The sequence below is a fragment of the Pongo pygmaeus genome, chromosome 4 (genome assembly GCF_028885625.2).
Source record: "Pongo pygmaeus isolate AG05252 chromosome 4, NHGRI_mPonPyg2-v2.0_pri, whole genome shotgun sequence".
In the NCBI taxonomy this organism is placed as follows: Eukaryota; Metazoa; Chordata; class Mammalia; order Primates; family Hominidae; genus Pongo; species Pongo pygmaeus.
In genome coordinates this window covers 29,582,527-29,588,526 of record NC_072377.2, presented here as the reverse complement: position 1 = coordinate 29,588,526, position 6,000 = coordinate 29,582,527, and the positions used below count along the sequence as shown (strand labels likewise).

The window sequence follows — 6,000 nt, the reverse complement described above, 5'->3', positions numbered from 1 at the left end:
ATCCACTGGCAAGAAAACATCAAATTCATACAGCTGTGTACCTAACGGCATCCCCTGCGCATTTGAAGATTCATTTTCTCATTTCTAATATGCATATGGTTACAGATTGCTTTTCACATAAATATGTGAAATGTTGTGTGACATGTGAACATTTTCCCATCTGGATGATTGTTCATAAAACTCATTTTCTATGATTTAATAAACCTAGGAACCCACAAGCAAGAACAGCTTTAGCCCTAGTATTTCAATGTTTGTAGGTGTTACAATCACTTGTATGTTCCATAACACGTTCCTACTTTTATCAACTATTAATTTGTGCTTAAAAGGTAATAAACCTAGCACTCTGACCCTTGGCTGTCATTAATGGCAACATAAATTAAAGGATTACATGCTTTAATGTTTTTCAAACCCTTCTATTCTACTTCTCCACAAACCCCACCTCTCATAAAAATTTACTGGTTTAGAAGAGCTGAATGTCTTGGAAAAAATTGATTATGTAGTTTAGCAGAAGCTATTGCTGGCACTGCATAAAATAAAGCATAGATTATATGATTCAAATGTACCAAAACAAATGATATTTTTGGAATGAAATTAGAATTTTATTGCTTTCTCTGATCATTTTGGAAACCACTTTGTAATAAAAGATTATTGCCATTCATGCATGTGCTGTAGAATCTCTCCAAATGCAGACACCAGACTGGAAATTGTCCACCAGAACCTACTCAGAAAAAATAAATAAATAAATAAACAAACTTTTCTGGAACATATTAACAAAAATATTTCACAGAGATAACTTGAGAAAACAAATCTTTTCATTTTTATCAATGAAATAAGTGAATAATCTACTCTCCCTATACCGATATTCTGACTTTGAAATATATAGGGTCCCATGTTCCTCTAAATTTTACAATAACTTTTAGAATTATGTGGTGTAGAAACTTACCTCCTTGGCAAAATTAATAAGGGGCTTTATTTAAACCACTAATATTCAATTACATTGTAATTGTAATTCTCTATTATTTTACAGGATAATTAATTTAATAAAATAAACACAGTTTAACAGGAAAACTGAACTGCAAGGAAATCTATATTTATAAATAGGATGAACTCAGTGAAAACTACCAATATATCTTAATTCTAATAAAGATAAGTAATATGGAAGAGAATAGATTAAACAGTTATATATAGTATATCTCAACATTAATTGAAGTTCCCCTCTCTTGATTTGTATTTGTTTTTTTCTCATCAATTATATTACAAAGATTATCTAGATAAAATTCAAGAGATATATCTACCTTCCTGATTTTCAGACTCACTTGTTAATTATAAAGATAATATTAAAATGAAACTAGAATTCTACTTTTCAATATGATGGCTGTTAACCACATGTTACTAATGAGAAGTTGGAATATGGGTAGTCTGAAATGAGATGTGCTATAAGCACTGAATACACCAAACACACTGAAAAATATACACTGAATTCTAAAGACAGTTTGGACAAAAAAGCATGTAGTACATCCCATTAATTCTTTTCAAATATTGATTATATGTTGATGCAATGCTTTAGAGAGACAGGTTTAAATAAAATATATAATTAAAATATATTTAACCTCTGTTTACTTTTTTAATGTGACTACTAGAAAATTAAAATATCTCATATATTGCTCGTATGTTTCAATTGGACAATACTAAACTAGAGTATTCCTTAAAATCATTATTTATGAATTGAAAAATATACAAATATTTGGCTTTCTATTAGTAACTAATGCCTACATATATACTGATGTATTATCTGTATGTTTTTGTCTTTTTTGCTATGTTTTGATTAAGAGCTAAAATTATGGTAAAGAAAGAAAAAGGATAAACCATCTTGTGTATGTGTGTATTTGTGTGTGACTTGTGTATTTTCTGGTGTGTTTGTTTCTGTTGATGTAATATATATTAAAAGGTTTGGGGTTTTATTAGGATACATTGCTTTATATTTGAATTACTGAAACTGAATGAGTCAGAAATAAATACAATTTATCTCCTGTTGATGATTACTTTATCATAGACTAACAGATCCAAAGAAAAAGATTAGAAATACCTAAGAAAGAAGAATACAGTTTATATTTGAAGTCATTGGAAAGCTGTCAAGTCAACCAGGTTTAGTGGGCAAAATCTCAGACAGAAGGCCAGTTCCATGAGGTGAGCTAAAACATATGCAACAATGATTTGTGTCTTAAGGTATTTCCCAGTCTATAAGCAGCTCATGTGAAAGGCTAAGGAATGAAAACTAAGAAACCAAAAAGCCAAGCAGAATATTTGTTGTCTTATACTGGAGACAAACGTGGGGGTTCATGGGCTGCCGAGAAGGAAGCATAAAATCTACATTGCAGTTAAGACCCAGGAAGTGCTATGCTCTAGAAACAAGTGAATCAGCAATAGGCCCTCCCTTACAAAGCCTTAATCCCAGCCTTGAATACTCTGGCTCTGTTTAGATTAAGATAATGTGACTTTATGTAACTATCTAACAAAAGAGATAGTAAACCTCATTTGAAGAAAAAACAAATTGTTATCAAGAAATTGACATTTCTAGATGACCAGTATTCAAATGAATAGCAAATAAGTGAATAAACAAGCACCAAGTACGACAAAAGACCAAATATCTGAAAATCAGCAGAAACAAAACTAACAATGTCAGTGTCAAAAGTAAACAACATAAACTTTAAAAGCTGTAATATGTAAAAAAAAGTTGATTATTTCTACTCATAATAAATCTAGAAAAAATAAATTTGTATTTTAAAAATGAAGAGTATAGTAAGTAAAATAAAGCACTAGCAATATGGCATACTCAATAGATAATTTATCTATATATTAGACAAAGGAGAATATCAGGTTAGTGAACTGGAAAATAGAACACTAGACAATACTCAGACTGTTGATTACATATGGTTAAAAAAGGGGGAGGGACAGAAGAGAGAAGAAAAGAAAGAACAGTATGAAGGGCAAAAGGGAGGGAGAGAGCGAGGAAGAAAGAAAATCTCTTAAAAATGTAAGAGACATATGGTACAAAGTGAAAATGTGTAAAATACATGTCATTGAATGACCAGAGAGAGTAGAGTTTTAAGGAATAGAATTAATATTAGAAGTTATACAAGCGCTCTATATTTTCCAAGATTATGAAAAACATCAAGCCACAAACTCAAAAATGTTTAATTACCCCATGGATAGATAATACATATTTTTAAAGCATACTTAAATACATCATAGTAAAGTGCATGCTATGATTTGAATGTTTGTATCCCACTCAAATTCATGTGTTGAAGCCCAAACCCCAAAACAATAGTATTAAGGGGTGGCGTATTTAGGAGTTTATTAGGTCATGAAGGTGGAACATTTTTGAATAAGATTAGTGCCTTTATAAAATAAGTGAAAGCGAGTTTATTTTTCCCTTCCATCATGCAAGAACACAACAAGAAGGCACCATGTGTGAAGCAGACAGATCCTTTACCAAACACTGTATCTGCAGTGCCGTGATCTTGGACTTTCCAGCCTCCAGAATTGTGAGCAATAAATATCTGTTGTTCTTAAGTTACTCTGTCTAAGATATTTTGTTATAGCAGTTTGAATATACTAAGAGAGTACCAAAAAAAAAAAGTAAAACACCCAGAAGCAACCAATAAAATTTAAAACAATATAATGAAAATAGCCTGATGCACTAATATAATTATATTTAATACAATATTTTAAAGTACACAGAGAACATTTCCCAGAATTGATCAATATGCTGGCCCATAAAGCACGTCACAACAAATTTCAAGATAGTGTATAGGGCTATATATATTCTACTACTTGAATCCTTTTTCTAAACTCACGTCACAATTCTTTCTGCTTCACAGCCTAAGTTCCAATAATTTGTCCTTTCTTCCTTCTACATTGATATGATTTAGCTGTGTCCCCAACCAAATCTCATCTTAAATTGTAGCTCCCCTAATTCCCACATGTCCTGGGAGGGACCCAATGGAAGGTAATTGAATCACAGGGACAAGTCTTTCCCATGCTGTTCTTGCGTTAGTGGATAAGTCTCATGAGATCTGATGGTTTTATAAAGAGGAGTTCCCCTGCACATACTCTCTCTTGCCTGCCGCCATGTAAGACATTCCTTTCCTCTTTTTTTATCTTTTGCCATGATTGTGAGGCCTCCCCAGCCATGCGAAACTGTGAGTCCATTAAACCTCTTTTCTTTATAGATAATCCAGTCTCACAGTATATCTTTATTAGCAGTGTCAGAACAGATTAATACATATATGAAGTTCCCTTTATATTAAAATGTCCTTTCCAATCCCTTCTCTGACCTAATTACTACCAGTCATCTAAAAGTAATCTCAGTTACAGCTTCTTTCACAAAATATTTTTAATTATTCCTGAGACCTCATCTAAACAAAATTAGGTACCTCACAGTTTTGTGCCCCCAAAGCCTAGGGTCTTCATATATTTTTTGAATTACCTCAGCTTTTCATTCTAATTAACTTATTCTTGCTAGAATGTAAGTTTCTAAAAAGATACAGTCAAATTTGTACATATTTAGTGAATGCATTAGTTCATCAGTATTCACAGGATGTCTATTTTCTGTTGAATTCTAACACTGTATGAATTTTGGCATTGCACAAATGAATTCTAAGAATCTTGTGCTTCCTTACTAGAGATAATCATGCAACAGCTAAAATAATTAAGTCAATATTCTCTACTATGACAAAAGAGGTGACTTTTCTACACCAGAAACTCACTAGCATGGAATTCTGGCTATGTCAAGGGAGAAACAAGTAATGATGCATCTACCTGTATTTCTTTTCAATAACTTTGAGTAATCCTAGAAAAGAAAAGATAGTATTCATTATTATTATATGCATCCTTTTTTTTGCTATAAAATGAGGTCTTCAAAATAAGGTTAGTGTTGACACAATGAGAATTTAAAGAATGGGTGTTTTTAGGAATCAATAGATAGTTAGAGTTGTTTTGTTTGTTGTAATTTTCCATAATTTTTATCTTATTTGTACTTGTTTAAAATTCTATTATTTCCAAAGTTTCACCACAAATCATTTTTAATTTAACCACTTTTTATGTCTTTGTTGATATGTAATTCTTTGGAACTAATTAACTTTTAAAATCCCCTATTCCTAATTGCAAACTCTATAGTAACATATCTACTTATATTTTGATATTGCCATAAATATGTAGTAAGCACATTTCAAGGACTTGCATTCAACAGCTAAAGTCATTTTATAGCTTTCGTAATCCCAAGATGACAAAACAAACAAACAAATAACACATGTGTTGGGCCTTATATATATTTAGAAGAGATTACTATACTTAAAAAGTCATTTTTTAATACATTGCCCTTTATCACCAGAAGGAGAAAAATTGTTCTTATGGATATAATTTACCTCTCAAAGTAAAGACAGAACAATTATCAGATATTTAATTCTGAAAGAAAAATATTGATCTTCAAAACAAACAAAAAACTATATAGAAAGTACACCAAAAAAAACAGCTCACTAAGAACAAAGTAGGCAGTTTGAGAAATCTGAAAATCCAACAAATACAGGAAAAGATGATCAAACTCTTGAATAAATAGAGAAATACTCAATTAAAATTTATACACTATTTTATAGAGCTTGTCAAAGTTTATAAAGGTAGATAATATCTAGCATTGGTGAAATTATGGTATAATGGAAAGCTTTATGTACCAAGAATAGTGTAAAGTGGTATAAGCATTATGAGAAGAAATTTAAAAGAACTTAATAAAACTAAGTATTTTATACCCTATCATTATTTAGTTACATTTCTATGAATATATCTCAGAAATTTCTTTATATATGTCTAAAAAGGAAACACATGGATATGTTAAGGATTGTAGTCAAGATTTAGAGGCAACTCCATGTGTCCATTATTCTGCCAATAGGTACATATAATGTGGTCTTGTACTGTGAAATATTATGGAACAGTTAAAAACAATAT

General features: G+C 30.9%; 1 long non-coding RNA gene across 1 annotated transcript in view; it reads right to left on the bottom strand.

Annotated features, from left to right (window-relative positions):
- Positions 1-577: 577 nt before the first annotated feature.
- LOC129037381 (uncharacterized) overlaps positions 578-6,000 on the bottom strand; it is a 44,262-nt gene continuing 38,839 nt past the window's right edge. The window contains exons 8-9 of the long non-coding RNA XR_008502785.1: positions 4,822-4,852; positions 578-718 (exon numbers count right to left, since the gene is read on the bottom strand). This is a non-coding gene — a long non-coding RNA (uncharacterized LOC129037381). The remainder of the gene's footprint in view (positions 719-4,821; positions 4,853-6,000) is intronic.